This window comes from Cetorhinus maximus, chromosome 10 (assembly GCF_964194155.1).
Source record: "Cetorhinus maximus chromosome 10, sCetMax3.hap1.1, whole genome shotgun sequence".
NCBI classification, from domain to species: Eukaryota; Metazoa; Chordata; class Chondrichthyes; order Lamniformes; family Cetorhinidae; genus Cetorhinus; species Cetorhinus maximus.
Window position 1 is genome coordinate 1,044,859 of NC_135888.1, and position 17,484 is coordinate 1,062,342.

Here is a 17,484-nt window from a genome sequence, read left to right on the forward strand (position 1 = left end):
ATTCAGCTTCTCTATGCCAACAGGTATGCAACAGGTTCAAAGCAAATACCAATTTATTTCAGCTATGCTCTAACAGCGCAGTGTTACCAATTAACTCATCCTCCCAGATTTTCACTACAATGGGGGAGGGCCAAACTCAAGGCATAAATCCCAACAATTGGCCGGAAATTCTAAGTTCAGTCCCCGAACATGGCATTTCCTATTTTCGTGGGGTCGGGGCTGGAGTCAGGCTGTTCACACATGCAGTGTTTGAAGACAGATGGCCACTTAAATCACCAGCTGCCTCCACTGAAGTGGGATTTTGATAGGCCAGGAGTGTGAAACCCGGTATGTGCAGATTAGACCAGGTAAGAGGAGTTCAGAACTTGGTGGATTCATTTGGATAGCCAGGGTACCCCTTTGGAGAAGTAATCCAAATCCCATTGGATATGGTCCCGGGACACCTTTGGAAGAGGTAAGGCACCCTTTGGAATTGTAAGAAGTAAACATATTGCGACCCCATCAAAGTAAGTGGTAAATTACTGCATAATTTTATGATATAATCTGCTATTGAATATAGACTGAGTTAAATCTTTAAGGGCTTGACAATGTACTGTTGTTTCAGAACTGATTTGTTTTAATTTACACAGAAAATTCAATACAGCTTATCTAATTTCTAAAAATCAACACCAGAAAGATCTTTAATCTTATTATAAGGTAGATATTCAGACTCTCGGTACTTTGCAACAAATTTGTCACAGCAATTCAGTAAAGCATTGCACTTGCCCCCTCTAATGGATTAATAATTATATTCAATGCTCACAGCTAAATTCTGATGTGCCTTGCCTTTACTGTTTGTTAATGCTTGGCCAAGATGCACATCAGTGAACTTATGATTTATTAACATGTCAATTGATGGAACTACCGCATTGTAAAACTTAAAATACTTAGACATGACATTTAATATCCTGCTTTCTTTTCTGCATAATCTCAACAATTACACCGTTCATTCCTGGAAATAGAACATTTTTCCAAGGTGAACCATCTTTTCTATCTGCGCCTTATCAAACCTCTTCATTATTTAGAAGCCCTCCATTAGGTCATCCCTTTGCCTTCTCTTTTCTGAAGAAAACTGTCTCAACCTGTTCATCCTTTCCTGGTAACTATATTCTCTAAATTATTCTTAAATAGAAAAATGGATTGGTCTTAAGCAAGATTTGATTTCAACAGGCTTTAGATTTTACCTATAATACGGAAAATAAAGTGTTTTTTTTTATCCATTCACGGGATGTGGGCCTCACTGTCTAGGCCAATGGGCATTTATTGCCCATCCCCTAATTGAGAAGATGGTGGTGAGCTGCCTTCTTGAACTGCTGCAGTTCATCTGGTATAGGTACATCCACACTGGTGTTAAGGGAGTTCCAGGATTTTAACCCAGTGACAGTGAAGGAACAGCGATATATTTCCAAGTGAAGGTGGTGAGTGGCTAGGAATCCTGCGACGAGTAACTCACCTCCTGACTCCCCAAAGCCTGTCCATCACCTACAAGGCACAACTCAGGAGTGCGATGGAATATTCTCCATTTGTCTGGATGAGTGCGGCTCCAACAACACTCAAGAAACTCGGCACCATCTATGACAAGCAGCCCTCTTGATTGACATCATATCCGCCAACTTAAACATTCACTCCCTCCACCACCGATACATGGTGGCAGCAGTGTGTACTATATACAAGATGGACTGCAGCAACTCACCAAGCCTCCTTAGACAGCACCTTCCAAACCTTTGACCTCTACCACCTAGAAGGACAAGGGTAGCAGTTGCATGGGAACACCACCATCTGCAAATTCCTCTTCGAGTCACACATCATCCTAACTTGCAACTATATCATGATTCCTTCGCTGTTGCTGCATCAAAATCCTGGAACTCCCTTCCTAAAAGCACCTGGGAGTACCCACACTGGATGGCCTGCAGCGGTTAAAGGAGGCGATTCACCACCATCTTCTCAAGGATATTTAGGGATAGGCAACAAATGTTGGCCTTGCCAGTGATGCCCACATCAAAGAAAGAATTTTAAGAAGTCACTCCCTTGGGAATAGACAGGAAGAGGGGTTGGTCGGCCAAACTGCACGTGGATAGGAATGCATGAATTCAGCAAAAATCTGACATTTTTTGCTTCATTTTATTGGGTCTACTGCAAGTTTCTGACAGCAGAGGGAGCACTGGAGAAACATTACTCCAAACCTGAAAGGGTGTACATCGATTACACTGTAAAATCAGTTTCATTGTGAAGGTTTTTCTAACACATGACAGAAAAGCAGGAAGAGGTTGTAAACGGCACAACAGTTGTGTTCATATCAGAGCTGTGTAATTTTCATGACTTGCTGCGTTGCTATGTTATAATCTGAGGATGGAATTTTCCGTGCCCATTGGCATGGGGCATCATGGCGGGCATGAGCGGACAATATGGCTGGAAGGCCAAAAATCGGTTTCACGATGTCATGAAACCAATTTGCGATTGTCCGCTCCACCAGTCAATGGTGGACCACCTTTCCTGCCCCTGAATGTCGGGAACTTCATTTGAATATATCTGCCTATCATTATAAGCCCTGTTGGACCATCCAGACTACCAAAATTGGTCAGGTCTCCTGGCAATGTCTACAAACAAGCAGAGTAATCATGGCACCAACTGTCCGTCCAATGTAAGCTCCTCACCAAATTTACCCCCTTTGTGTCTGTGTTAAGCTCTCTCAGGTCAAATATATTATGAGCAGATGCACTGTAAAAGGTCACACTAATTCATCTCCATTCCCATTTCCAATATCAATGATGCTTCTAGCACCTAAAGATTCAATCAACACAAGACCCTACACTGAAGTGGCTGTATTGTCATCTTACTACATTAGGCACCTGGGTTAATTATTCTGATTATACAATATAACATATTTTCCTTTTTTATTTTATTTTTATCTAGCTTGAAACCAGGGCCTCTGATCATTAAACTGAACATAAGCAATGTGCACCTGGTGAGCTGCACTTCACTTGGGTCTTTGAGGTTTATTTGCCTCCCTTGCTTCGGGCAGTACTCAGTGGCAGGCTTCGCAGTCAGCACCACATCACCTTTAGAGGGGTCACGGGCAGGTTTCTACTTACAAGCCCAGCTGTAAGACAGGGGGGGCTTTTCAATGGCTACAGGGCTATGGCTTGCTTGGGAAGAGGAAGAAGTGGCCTCGGGCAAGGGAAGAGGCTTCAGGGACACTTGTTGATCTGTGCAAGTGGCCTCAAGATGGTGAGGGCTAAGGACGAAGTCTCCAGAGGAGATGAGGCCAGATGGAGATGTGAGGGTGTGTGTGAGAGAGTGAGTGGTGATGTCCCTTGAGCTGGCAGGGAGTGAGATGCCAGTCAATGTGTGATGGGCTTGAGTGTGTGAGTTTAGAGTGATGAGATGGTTGACTTATCCTGGTGGCACGGATGAGATCATTTATCCTCTTTCTGCATTGGATGGCCAACCTCTTCTGTGCAGTGTTGGCACCGATCACCACTGCTGCCGCTTCCCAAGCCGGAGTGGTGACACTGATGGGTGTCCTGCAGTGAGAGTGGCAGACTCCAACAGTGTCCAGAAGCCGTCCCAGGGATGCGTCACTGAATTGGGGGGGCTACAGTCCTCTTGCCTTTCAGGGCCATGTCTTCTGTGCAGCGGTCTTCGCCTAGAAGCACTGAGGGGTGTGCACACGGCTGCACTTTAAATATGGTGCCCGGTGTGAGCAAGTGGTGAGGTGACAGCATGACAGGTGAATCGGAGGCCACTGACCAGGAAATGGCATGTTTTGCAGGAATGCCTGATTAATGAGGTGGGATTGGGACAATATGGCGTGAAAACCCGCCATTGTGGCCAGTGGGTAAAACAACCTTTTTCCCACCCGCTACCACATTTAGTTTAAATCTGGGATGATTCCACCCTGAGTCTTGCCTGTCCTCCTTTTAAGCTGCTGCTGCTGCAGGTGCATGATCAGTGTCTCCCCTTCCAAGATTTTGTGCCCTCCCAAATGGCAAGCTGTAATTATCACAATTCGTGGTGGCACCTCACCTATTCAATGCTAATGAGGCCCAGCTACCAAAATCGGTCAGGCCTCCAGGCAATGTCTTCAAACAAGCAGAGTAATCACGCCACCAACTGTAAGCTCCTCACCAAATTTACCCCCTTTGTCTCTGTGCTAAGCTCTCTCAGGTCAAATATATTATGAGCAGATGCACTGTAAAAGGTCACACCAGTCCATCTCTATTCCCATTTCCAATATCAATGATGCTTCTAGCACCTGAAGATTCAATCAACACATGACCCTACACTGAAGTAGCAGTATTGTCATCTTACTACATTAGGCACCTGGGTTAATTATTCCGATTATACAATATAACATATTTTCCTAAGATGTTTTAAAACTTACTTTTTATCTAGCTTGAAACCAGGGCCTCTGATCATTGAATGGCATCAAACCTGTGAGCTACATATTCACTTAATATTGCCATTAGCGGTAGACTTCTTACCTAAGACTCTTAAAACAAACCAGAAAGGTGGTTCCTTCCCACTTGAGCCACTTCAATATAGACCAGACCTGAATAATATGTTAAGAAGACATAGGTGGAAGACTGGCATGTTTCTGGTCCATTGATCTGCGCTATTACAATACTGCTTTGACCATTCAAACAGCAAACAACTGCCAATACTGTGCGCACGATAAACTATAGCTGGAAGAATACAGTTTCTGGTTGATGTAATACATTGAACCCAAGATAATAACCTTTATTCTGTAGAAATCCTGACAGATCCACACTCACTGGATTCAAGATTTTTTTTTGAGATTTTGAATCATAACATAACTATGTAGGACATACATGGACTGCAATGTATATATTTTGAAATATGTACTGGAAGAAGCTTCTCAATTATCCTTCACTCTGATCCAAATTCAAAAGAATTCCAAATTGGGTAGAAAAATCCTTTTAATTGGATTCAGACTAATATATGATGCATGTGCCATCAATCTTTGACTGGGCAGGCTTCCTTACACTGCCCAGGGAGTACGCTCATTGTGTAGCAGCTGTTTCTCTTTATCCAGATGTGGCTGAATACTGTGCACTCTATAGCAAACATTCCCCTTAGCAACCATTCCACCCCAATCAGCAATTTAACTGAAAACAGCCTCTGAATTCACAGCCATGACAACTATAGAGAGAACTAACTAAGACAAACCAAACCACAGACAACATGGTGTCTAGCTGATGTAAATTAAAACTCTGCTAAAATAGAACAAACAGTGGAGCAACTGCAAATGTGCAAAATAGGCTCCAGAACATGGGTCAAGCATTCTTAAAGGGATTACTATAAATGGTGAAGGACCGCGCCTCACCAGGAAAAAAAGGTTAAAAATCATCGAGAATATGCAGCAAATTGGCAGGTAAAAAGGTAGAAAAATCCCAAAGCACCAAACAAAATAGCTGGAGATAACAATTTCTAGGCTGGGTACTGTGCCATGTTTTAAATATTTTATTTTCACATCTGAATTTAGGTAGGACAGGGCATCGGGGTTCTCTTTAAATTGAAGCCCTGGTTGCTGTATCATGGGGTAGGATTTTTCGCTTGGCGTGTGGGTGAGCACCAGACACATTTGAGCATAAAATAGCGCGTGATATTTGGCTCAGTGGGCACACATGCCAGTTAAGGCCATTAAAAAGTCAAATAACGTCAATTTTTCACTGCTATGCAATTTCACACTCGTCGAATGGGCAAAACGGGCAGGCGGCCAGCCGACAATTTTAAAACCTCATCCACGAGCGGGATAAAAGGGGTCAGCAGCATTGGCAGTGTGAGCAGTGAGGAGTTTGGGAGATAGTTTGCAGCTAGTGACTTATTGGTACTTGGCAGCTTCATCTCTGTTTGAGGCTTCATTCTTAGGATTTCCAGGCTTCACTTCAGGACTCCTTGGTGTCTCCAAGGACCCTGGAGAATTCAGACCATGTGGACCCTTCCAGGTATCAGACAGCCTTCCCTTACCCTGGTAACGGGGATTGTGGTCTCAGCTGGTGGCACCTCCTCTGAGGAAGAGAGGGGCAGAAGGGAGAGGAGGCCGGGTGTCCCTATGCAGCTTCCAGGGGAGGGACCTGTGGGAGGAGAGGCGCAGGCACAAGGTGCGCAGGGCCAGCTGGTAGTCCAAGGCGGAAGGGGCTGCAGAAGACGCCACTATCCTGCTGCCAGGGTTTACAGGCAGCGGTGCAGCTACCTCAATATGTCTGAGGTGCAATGCCGAAGGAGGCTCTGCCTCTCCAGGGAGACAGTGACCTCCATTTGTCAGATGACTGGGCCTGAGATCAGCTCAGGCTGTGTGGGTGGACACCCCATACCAGTGGCTCTGAAGGTCACAGTGAAGCTCAACTTCTATGTCTCCGGCTCTTTCCAGGGGTCAGTGGGGGATCCGTGTGGAGTCTCCCAATCAGCTGTCCACAGTTGTGTCAAGCTGGTGACAGAAGCTGTGTTCAGGCGGGTATTGACTTTCCTTCATTTCCGTATGGACGAGGCCAGCCAGACACAGTGAGCCAGAGGCTTAGTGGTGATTGCTGGCTTCCCCCGTGTCCAGGGTGCTATAGACTGTACACATGTGGCCAACAAGGCACCAGCAGGTGAGCCCGGTGCCTTCACCAACAGGAAGGGCTTCCACTCCATGAACGTGCAGATAGTGTGTGATCACAGGATGCTGATTCTACAAGTCTGTGCAAGGTACCCAGGCAACTCCCACGCCTACATCCTCAGACACTCCCAGGTGCCGGGGCTCTTCAGTGCTCCAGCCCGGCTGGATGGGTGGCTGCTGGGTGACAAGGGCTATCCGTTGAAAAGGTGGGTTATGACTCCTCTCCCCCACCCAAGAACTGAGGCAGAGCAGTGTTATAACAGGAGCCATGCCTCCACTAGGGCAGTGATAGTGAGCATCATAGGTCTTCTGAGGACTTGCTTCTGATGCCTGGAGCGTTCTGGGGGTGCACTACAATACCCCCCACCCGAGAATGGGTGTCACTGATAGTGGTTGCATGCTGCACTCTCCACAATCTGGCACTGGCAAGGGGTGCCCACTGGGAAGAGGACGCTGACACAGCTGCACAGGCCACAGAGGATGAATCCAGTAGTGAGTCTGAAGAGGAGCACGGTGAGGAGGACACTGAGGGTGTGGAGCCAGACCTCAGTAACCTCCAGGGAGGCAGGGACACCAGGGATGCCTTGATCCACAATCCTTCAGCTAGGCTGCCAAATAAGCGCTACCACCTCATGCCAGGGCTGCCGCCTCCATCCCAGTTGTCTGAAATGGCCCTTTCCTTTGACCCCAAAGTCCACTCAGTGCCACCCACGTCCAGCATTACACACTGGCGTACCCTGCACCACATTAAACATACGCAGGTCATTATGACAGAAGAAAACTTATCTCATGTTGACAATCAAAACAAATTAACAGAACCTTCTCTGGCCTTCAACACCAGATCAGTTAAATAAACAAAACGTTCCTCACAGAAGATCATCCATGACCAGTCCCTCTTCTGCTCATGGTCCTTAAACTTACGTTTGCAAGTGTTACGTCTTGGTCCCACCTTCCCCCCCCCACCCCCCACCACCCCGCTGGCACTGGCATTGGGGGCAGCCTGCTGACTCTGCTGTCTTGTTGGCCTTGATGACCTTGGCGGTCGTCCTCTGGCCAGTGGAGCCTGTGCTGGCCCCGCCTGGGAGGGAGTGGCCAGTGCCACAGCTGGCACCTCCCCAGTCATCGCAGCCTCATCAGATACCACAGTCACTGGCAGAGGGGGGAGGAGCTGCTGCCATCATCCAGAGCGCCCTGAGAGGAGCCGCAGAGATGACAGGCAGCTCGTGCGCCAACGTGAGGTTGCTCTGGACGACCCTGCTCACCATTGATGGACGGGCACCTAGCTGGGATACTGGGTACCTCATCCGTCTCCCAGATGGACACAGACCACCTGAGGTCAGTGCCTTTGTGAGGGCTGCAGGTCCGAGCGCAACCCCAGGAAGCCCTGATTCTGTTCCTGGATCTGCATCTCCATGAGAGTCGCCACTCCCTCAATGGAGGAGGCAGTACTCATGCTCCGCAGAGACCATGGCACGCAGACCCTTATGAATCTCCGTCAGATCCTCCCGCACATCTCACTGGACATCCAGCATCTGCTGCCTAATGGACGACTCCAGAGGCTCATCATCAGCCTTCGACTGAGCATCATCCTGGTCTCCAGCAGCCCTCCGACTGCCAACGCCCTGGGCACTCTCTGCCTCCGCCTGCACCTCAAGCAAGTGTGAATTGCCCTCATCACTGTGCACCAACATTCTAGACGAAGATCTAACGCCCGCTGAGGTGCTGGTATTTGCGCTGGTGCCTGGATCAGAGAGCGGGTGTGATGCAGGTGCACCTGGAGACTAAGGAGAACAATGACACGTCATTAGTTTAAGCCATCACACTGTCACTGTGTATGCCAGGCACCCTGGTGAGACCATGGAGATCTGCATCATGATACCATCGTCCTTCAATGATCAATGGGGAATCCAGGTTTGAGGTCCCCGTCAATGATGAGACTGCACAAGAATGTTTGCCCCATCCGAAACTCTCACCTCTGTGCACTGCACTCTTACCTTCGTCTGGTTGAGTGAGGTGTGTGCCGGCTCTCCAGCTCAAGGGTGTCCTGCTCATATCTGGATAGGATTAGGAGGTTTGGGGATCCTCCCCCTGTCCGGAACCTTTCAATACTGTAATGGGCCGTCTCCTCCTGAAAGGACAGAGGAGCATGGATTAGTCCCCTCTCTACCTGCAGCGCCATTGCAGCCTGGCCAACCCCAGCTGAGGAGCACCTCACAGGGCACATCTGAGTCATGGCCCTCAAGCCACAAGGCCAAGCAGCCTGGGCTCACTCCCTTGGCCAGCTCCAGCGTCATTGGCAGTTGGCACTCAGGCTCTCACACCCCTGAGCTCCATGGGGGGGATGGCCAGACCTTAACACTTCTCCACACTGATCCATGCCAACACGGTGCTCACCCTGCCCGAGGGCAGCAGGTCGTTAAACCTTTTGTGGCACTGGACCCAGGTGCACCTCACCACATCATGGCTGCCGACCCGTACTGCCATCTCCCCCCCAAGCTCTTTTTGTAACGTGCGGTGGCCTCCTCCTTCCATCCCTGGGGACAAGGGTGTCCCTCCTGGCAGCCCCCTCCTCCAGGAGGACCACGAGGACTCATCAGAAATACGGCGGGGGCCACGTGACCAGCTGACCTGCCCTCCCGCCTGGCGTCTGCAGCCGCATTTGTATCCAAATTTTTACTCTCCTGCTGACAACACCGAAGACGTCTTCACCACCGGCAGCCTTTCAGGGCCTGACTGTGTTTTGGTTTTAAACTGGCTGCCTGGTCACCATTGGACCTGGCGGCCGACAGGCCCCAGCCCCCAATGCCCCTTCCCGACCATTGCAGAGCCGCCGTCCACGCTTGGCCGGCCTTAATGAGCCCACCAGCGTGAAATCGCAGTCAGGGGCCAATCGCCGGCGACAGGCTGTTTCCTGGCTGACCACACCCGCCCCTGACCTCAAAATTCTGCCCATGGTCACAATTCCTTTTGCTTTTTCATCCAGAGAGTTTGTAGGTGGGCTCAATAACTGAGTCTGGAGGAACAACTTTTTTCTTCAAGCTATGTGAGATATCATGGTGTATAATGGCTTTCATTAAGTTTGCATGAAGGACAGTGGCAAGCGACAGTGATAAACTATTCCCCAGATGGGGAGTGAAGTATTTTTAAGTTCTGAACCAGTTGGGTAATAAATATAATAATTACTGGGCTGTGAGAAGAGTTTGGTTTTTCAGAAAAAATCAGGAAATTGTTAGAAAGCTAGCATTGGTGTAGACACGAAAGATCCAGCACAAGCCAATCTGAAGATGACATATCAAGTTTTCTATTATGTCCATGCCATTTCCATGCAGAAGACTACCAATAAATAACTTTCATAAGAAACAAAATAGTAAAAATGCTCCAAACAGAAGTTTAAATTGAAAATGATTAAAGTATTTTTTCCAAATATGCCTTTGTCTTGCAGTTCAGGCTGTAAGTAGAATAAACCCTCATTTTTTGAATTAATATTTATCCTTAGCCTGTTAATCAAACTATGAGAAGACTATTTATTTCCCTTTGTTTGCCATGTTATAATCCCAGAATCCTGTGAGATTTTCTATCCTTTATCGCCTTTATTTTACAGACAGAATTTATTCACCTATTTTGTTATAAGCTAGTCAAACATTCCACATTAACATACAAACATACAGACATACACTAGTCAAACTTTCCACATTAACTGTGAGCTTCATGCGTTCTATCTTCATGCAATGCTCTCCAAGTTTTAATAACTTTATCTCTTGTTACTTTCACTGGTTCTTAACTGGAACACTTATTTTCACAAAGAATTCATTTGTTTCAGTTAAGCCTTTGAGTCTTAGCAGTTGAAATTTCAGGAATGAGGGGGTTATTCTGAAAGAAACAAGGCTACAAGATGGTTGGAATAGCAACATCAAATAGGGATGAAATAGATTAGAAAGAGCCTTCCCTTGCTGCCTTGGCATGAAAAGGTTTCATCCAGGCAATCCACCCTTTCTCTCCAAAAATGTCAAATAGTCATGCAAATTTTACATTCCATTTCTTGTTTCTAGTTCATGATTCTTCACTAACGGGAACAATTTCTTCCTATCTCCTCTGTCAGTACGCAAATTTCCCCTCAAACTTTTCTAAAGGGAACAGCCCCACCTTCTCCAATTTATCCACATAACTGAAGTCCCTCATCCCTGGATTCATTCTCAATTTTTTTTTCTTCACCTTCTCTAGTGCCTCCATATCCTTCCTAAAGCGGGTGTCCAGAACTGGACAAAATCCTTCAGCTGAGGCAATACTCATGTTTTATGAAGGTTCACCATAACTTTCTTGCGTTTGTACTCTATGCCTCTATTTATAAAAGCAATGACATCCTCTTTGGCTCCATTCAACTATTCATATATCTCTGGTCTTAACATCACTGATCCCACTGGTTACCACCTCAATCGGGAGATGCAAAAAAATTGCCATATTTCTTGACATTGAACTAAGCTTTCTCTCTCATTTCTGCTTATTATCATCTAGCTCTTCAACATTGTTTGCCTCCACCTTTCACCCCTCCATTCTTGAAACTCTAGTCCTATCCCTTCATCACTTTGCAACTTGACTTCCTAATTCTCTCCAAGCTGGCTTCCCTCCTCAACCCTCTGCATGGATTAGTTTATCCAAAATACTGCGTCACAAAGTTCTGCGCTGCTATCATCGTCTTCTTCAATCTCTGTCCAGTTGACTTTAAAAATATCATCTTCACATTCAAGTCCATAAATGGTGTTGTCTCACCCTTGTTTTGTGGTCTTTTACTGCCTTTCATCACTGTACTCTTCACTCTTCAAATGCCAGGCTTCTGTTTGCCACTCATTTCTTCTCTGCCACTAATTGTTCATCGAAAACACTTTTTCTCCCTGGCATTCCTTGCTCAGTTTTCTCTGTTGCCAAAAACTTCATCAAAGCCGTTCTCTTCAACTCGCTCCCTCCCCCTCTCAAATGTTCTATATTTTAATCCACTGTTTTGGCCAAAGTGTAAAATGCTTTGAAACATTTTCCTGAAAATAAAATTCCCTTTAACTTAAATATCATCAAGGGGTTGGGTGTAGATGGTGAAGATGAGGCTAAGGCTGGATCCTTATGGGTGACTGTACAAACGAAGAGAAGTCATTGGAGGCATTGTATCTCCTACATTGCAATTGGTACGAAGAGTTCTGTAGAAATGCCAGTCAATGATTAACATGATGAAAAACAGGTGAAGGCTAAAAGATAAAATGAAGGATAGTGCTGTGATGAAAAGGTTTTATTCAGTCAGAGTCTGAGTGGAGGGTAGCAGGACGAATTGCAATTTATAAAATATGTAAACTTAAGTGACCGTAATTAATAAGTGCCTATATGAGTTTAGCTTTCTCTTTCTGCTATTCTTAATACACAGGTTAAGCTTTCCCATTAAATTTCTGTTAATGCTTTAATGTAACATTGACATTAACTTGCTGAGGCTCCTGAGTGAGGTGAATAACAAGTGAAACTTTCAAGAGGTAAAGCCAAATGAAATGAAAGGTCTGCATTCACCGCTACAACTATAAAAGATGACAAGTATACAATGTTTTGATTTGATTTTGGAAATAGGACTTGATTTTCTGACTGACTTGGGATGCATGCTATGTCTGACACCATTCACCATGATTTTCATTACACATTCATGGAAAAGATTGAAAAAATATATGATATTTTTTAAAAACAGCCAGCATAACAATGTTTCTTGTCACCAGAGTTTTTGGGCTAGGTAGTCAAACACAAACAGCAATGTGATAATGACCAGATAATCTGTTTCTGTGATGTTGATTGAGAGAGAAATATTGGCCAGGGCACGGCGATGACTCCACTGCTCAGTGCCATGGGATGTTTACATTCACCCAAGCTGGCAGATAGAGCCTCGGTTTAACATCTCAACTGAAAGGTGGTACCTCTGACAGAGCAGCGCTCCCTCAGTACTAACACTGGAGTGTCATCTTTGATTTTTGCACTCACGTCCTGGAGGGGGACATGAACCCAGAACCTTGTCACTCAGAGGCAAGGGGTATCTGTTTATTTAGAACATATTTAGAAATAGCCCCCAAATCTGTAATTTTCTGCCTATATTGAGCCACAAAAATCCACAAGTATTCCCATGTCTAGAGATTATTTAACACCTTTCATTCTCAGCTTGATTCCAGCTATTGAATCATGTGGTTAGCAGATTTTTAGATGGTTCACCAAAATCCTTTAATTAGAAGACATTTCTCTGAATAGCTTTACAATTAGAAAGGATGCACTAATTACAGCAAATGATAAGATGTAATTTTCTTGCTGATTACCACCACCTAGAAGGAGGAGGCTGGTTACACACCATCCCGACTTGAATCACTATTTCTAGATTTTCGCTGGGTCAGGATTTCGTATCTCCCTCACTAACAGCACTGTAGGTGTACCTCCACCACACAGACAGCAATAATTCAGCACTATCATCTCAAGGGCAATTAGGGAAGGGCAATAAATGCAAGACCCATACCTGTGAATGAATTTTTAAAAAATCAGGCATCAGAGCTGCATTAGTTATAGCATTTATCTTCTTGGAATGAACTTAACCTGCTTATTGAATTTATGTTAACTATGATGTACTGCTGCTGCTGGATACAATAGTTTCTACCATTTTGGAAAAAGGAAGATCTTTCGATTACATTTTGAAATCTAGCTCTTCAACATTGTTTGCCTCCACCTTTCACTCCTCCATTCTTGAAACTCTAGTCCTATCCTTTCATCACTTTGAAGCTTGATTTCCTAATTCTCTCCAGGCTGGCTTCCCTCCTCAACCCTCTGCATGGATTAGTTTATCCAAAATACTGCATCACAAAGTTCTGCACTGCTACCATTGTCTTCTTCAATCTCTATCCAGTTGACTTTAAAAATATCATCTTCACATTCAATTCCATAAATGGTCTTGTCTCACCCTTGTTTTGTGATCTTTTCCTGCCTTTCATTACTGTACATACTCCTCACTCCTCAAATGCCAGGTAAAGAGTGGTGAACCAGAGGACTCCGATTTGAGGATTAGCGAAAGAACCAAAGACAACATGAGGAAAATCCTTTTTACTCAGCAGGTGGTTAGGATCTGGAATGAACTACCTGCACGTGTGGTGGAGTTAAATTCAATCCTGGCTTTCAAAAGCGAATTGGATGATTATCTGAAGAGAAAATAATTGCAGGGCTCAAGGGAAAGAGCAGGGGAATGAGACTAGCTGAGTTGCTGTTACAGAGAGTTGGCGCGGACACACAGGCCTCATCATCCTTATCTGCTGAAAGCATTTCTGATTCTATTCTATGATTAAGCTGTATCTAATGGTGTAATCAGATATCGATAGGTATTGATAGCTCTTGATAGGTAAGTTTAGAATGGACATGTAGAGTATACATGTGAAAGCTGGCCCACTCTTCCAGATGATGCCACCAATGGGCAGTAGACAGATGGTGAAGAGGAGGCTCAGGATGGGCCCCTGGAGGTGACTATACAAGAAAGAATGACAAGGAGGCAGTGTAGTACCTACATTGCAATTGGCATGAGTAGAACCAAAGGCAGGAGGTGTTGTGGTGCAATGGGTAGCATCCCTGCCTCTGAACCAGAAGCTCTGGGTTCAAGTTCCACCCCAGGACTTGATGCTGAGGGAGGTGTGTTCATAAAATGGACAAGCAGGTTGATTGCCAACCTGCAAATCCTTCTTATGTGCCTATAGCAGGTGGTAAGAGTGGGAAAGTCTCCTGGTCAGCAAGGACCTGCAGGAGGTAATGGCAAACCACTGCAGTACCTTGCAAGCATAACAATGGACCAAGTCAATGCTTTCTCAGGGCATGGTACCTGAAGAGAGAGAATACCCAAGGAAAGCAGCCCACACAGACATGCAGAGGACAGATATTGGAAGAGAATGTAATGGTCAATTGTGTTGTAAGAGGGAGAACATAGCTTGAAATTTTGATCTGTACAATTTCAGGGCTGTGGGTTGGTTGCAAGCCAAACTGGAGAATCTCAAATAGTGAATGAATGTAATTTTTACTAACATTCATTTTATTTCTCACATTGCTGGTGTCCTCCTAAACTGACTTTTTCTACATTTGGCCTTTTGAGCTGAAGTCAGACAGTGAAAAGAAAACATAAAATTCACATTCAGCTAACAGAAGATGAGGCTCTTTTTCCTGGCCTGAACAGTGATAGCAGCACAAGTATACTGATCCTATCAAAGCAATGCCCCTTATGGTTTGAATTTTCCTGAATTTCAGTTTGAATGAGTGTTCATTCGTTGCTAATTGGGGCATGAAACTAAATTCTTATTCACTATTATTTCGCAAAGTTCCTATGCACACAGGCTCTGGCCATTTGAATGATCTTTGAAATTCTATCCTTTAAGCATATCTGCAATAACAGCAAAATTCATATTCAGCTAACAGAAGATGAGGCTCTTTTTCCTGACCTGAACAGTAATAGCAGCACAAGTATACTGATCCTATCAAAGCAATGCCCCTTATGGTTTGAAAGCTCTGCAAGCCAGAACATGTTATTTTCCAATTCTTTGATATTCTGATTCAGTGTGATATCAGATCTGCAGCTGTTATTACAGATATGCTTAAAGGATAGAATTTCAAAGATCATTCAAATGCTCATAGCCTGTGTGCATAGGAACTTTGCAAAAAGGTACGAAATAATAGTGAATAAGAATTTAGTTTCAGGTCCCAGTTAGCAAAGAATGAACACCCAAGCAAACTGAAATTCAGGAAAATTTGACATAAGACTTTGAAATTTTAGCCTCTGCCTTTGTTTTCTGTTCAACTCTCTCTTTCATTATGCTACTGGCCTGAAACAATAGTGACATGTTGTATATAAGGTTACCATTTCAATGCATGACAACTAAATAAGCATAGCCAAACACAGCTGAGAAATTGGACTCATTGGCACTCATTTTATGGCATGTGCACACACTTGTGGGGTGAATCACGCTGGATGCCATATTGGTACAGACATTAACGCACATGCCTTGAATGCCAATCGGAAATGTGCAGAGGAGGTAGCTCGTGACATCAATCAGCATGCAACATCAATCTGGTACCATTTTGGAGTTTAACACTCCAGCCAACATCCTCCATTAACCTTGCACGGCTGAACACGTATTTAGAAGCAGAATAGACAACTCCCCCTTCCTGCTGACACCCCCACCATTCTACCTCCATCACTGTTTAAAGAAATCACCAAAAATTTACAAGTTCATTGCTAGTTTATTTCCCATGGTTGTTGCTATGATTCCACACGGGTTTGGTTCTTCCTACAGTTGTTTCAAATTGCAAAAGTCTACATGGAATGGTGTGGCAAATGCTAACTTTGCTGACTTCAGGCTTCTGCACAAACCAGTTGCTCTCGCATAAGGATGCACTAGTAAGCATTTGCTTTGGAATGCAGCAAGACTTGGAGAGTACATAGAGGTCTCCAGCGTGGGACAAGTTGTTGGAAGAGGGAGGAGGGATGAAGGGTCTCAACAGGAGGCCATAGCTGCCCAGGGTGTCCAGGGAGTAATTCTCCTACCTGAATCTCAGTGAGGAATAATGTGTGAGGTGTCTATTCTTCAGTAAGTACATCCTCACTGAAATCTGCTACCTGTTGCAGCCACAACTGTGACCTTGGAGCAGGGCAAGGACCATATTGTCAATGCCAAGCTCTGTGCAAAGCCCTGTGCCAAGTCAGTGGTAGACTTCTCCATATTTCTTGACACTGCATGCAGACTTTCTGGCAAGTTTTCCAATGCACCAAGCATTTCATTGTGCATACCCATCAATGTTCTTCTGCACGATGCCCCATTGAAATGCTCATCTGAGTCCTCTGTAGTGCAGCCTATGTGCAACCTGGCCCTCTGGAAAGCTGGCACCTGTGCTATCCTAACCCCCTGCCATGGCTGCAACCCACTTTTGTCCTGTTTCCCATCACATGCAGATCCTGTCTCCATGTGCAGTGTCAGTATCTGAGCTAGTGGATGCAAATTTGAAATTAAGTGATGATGCTGTATCTTCATCATCACTCTCTTCTTAGTGTTATTCTATTGCCCAGCCAGGGTGAACCAGTTGTGTATCTGCAAGGTCAATATTGTGACACGGGGACCAGGAAAAGTAAATGGGGCATGATTACAACATCTACAGCCTGTAAATCAGAGAAGAGTCTGGGATGAGAAGGGAGGTGGGCTGTGAGAAGATATTAGGTATGAGGATACCATCGTCTTTTTTGGTTTCTGACCTGCCACTGGCAAGGCCCCAGCAATGGACATCCCAATAATGGCCAGCAATGTCTCCTCCAAAGGACTCCCTGATCCACTTGCCCCACTCTGGTTAGCTATTGCTGCCTCTGGCTGTGTGTCATGTTATCTTATGAGAGAGGGAAGTGCATCAATGAGTGTCGTGCAATCTGCTTGGCTGATGTGACTACCATGGTTAAATAGCTGGCAGTGTGTGCAACCTGTGAGATGTGGGTGTGAGGCTTGAAGCAGTGTTAAGTATTTGGAGGTGAGGTGAAGCATGCGAATATTAGGTAAGAAGCCTGATTGATAGAGATTGCTGGAAGGTGAGTGATGGGGGTATGGTGAATTGAGCAGTGTCTGAGGCTGGTAGTGCAGTTAGTACAATATGCCATTTGAAGATGTGTTAACTGACCTTGACCACACATATGAGGCCATTAAACATTCTGCAGCACTGCACCCAGCTCCCTGGGGTTTGATTCCTGGCTATCTGCTCTCACTGCCTTTTAACATTGTGTCTGGAGGGCCTTCCCCTTACAGAGTCAG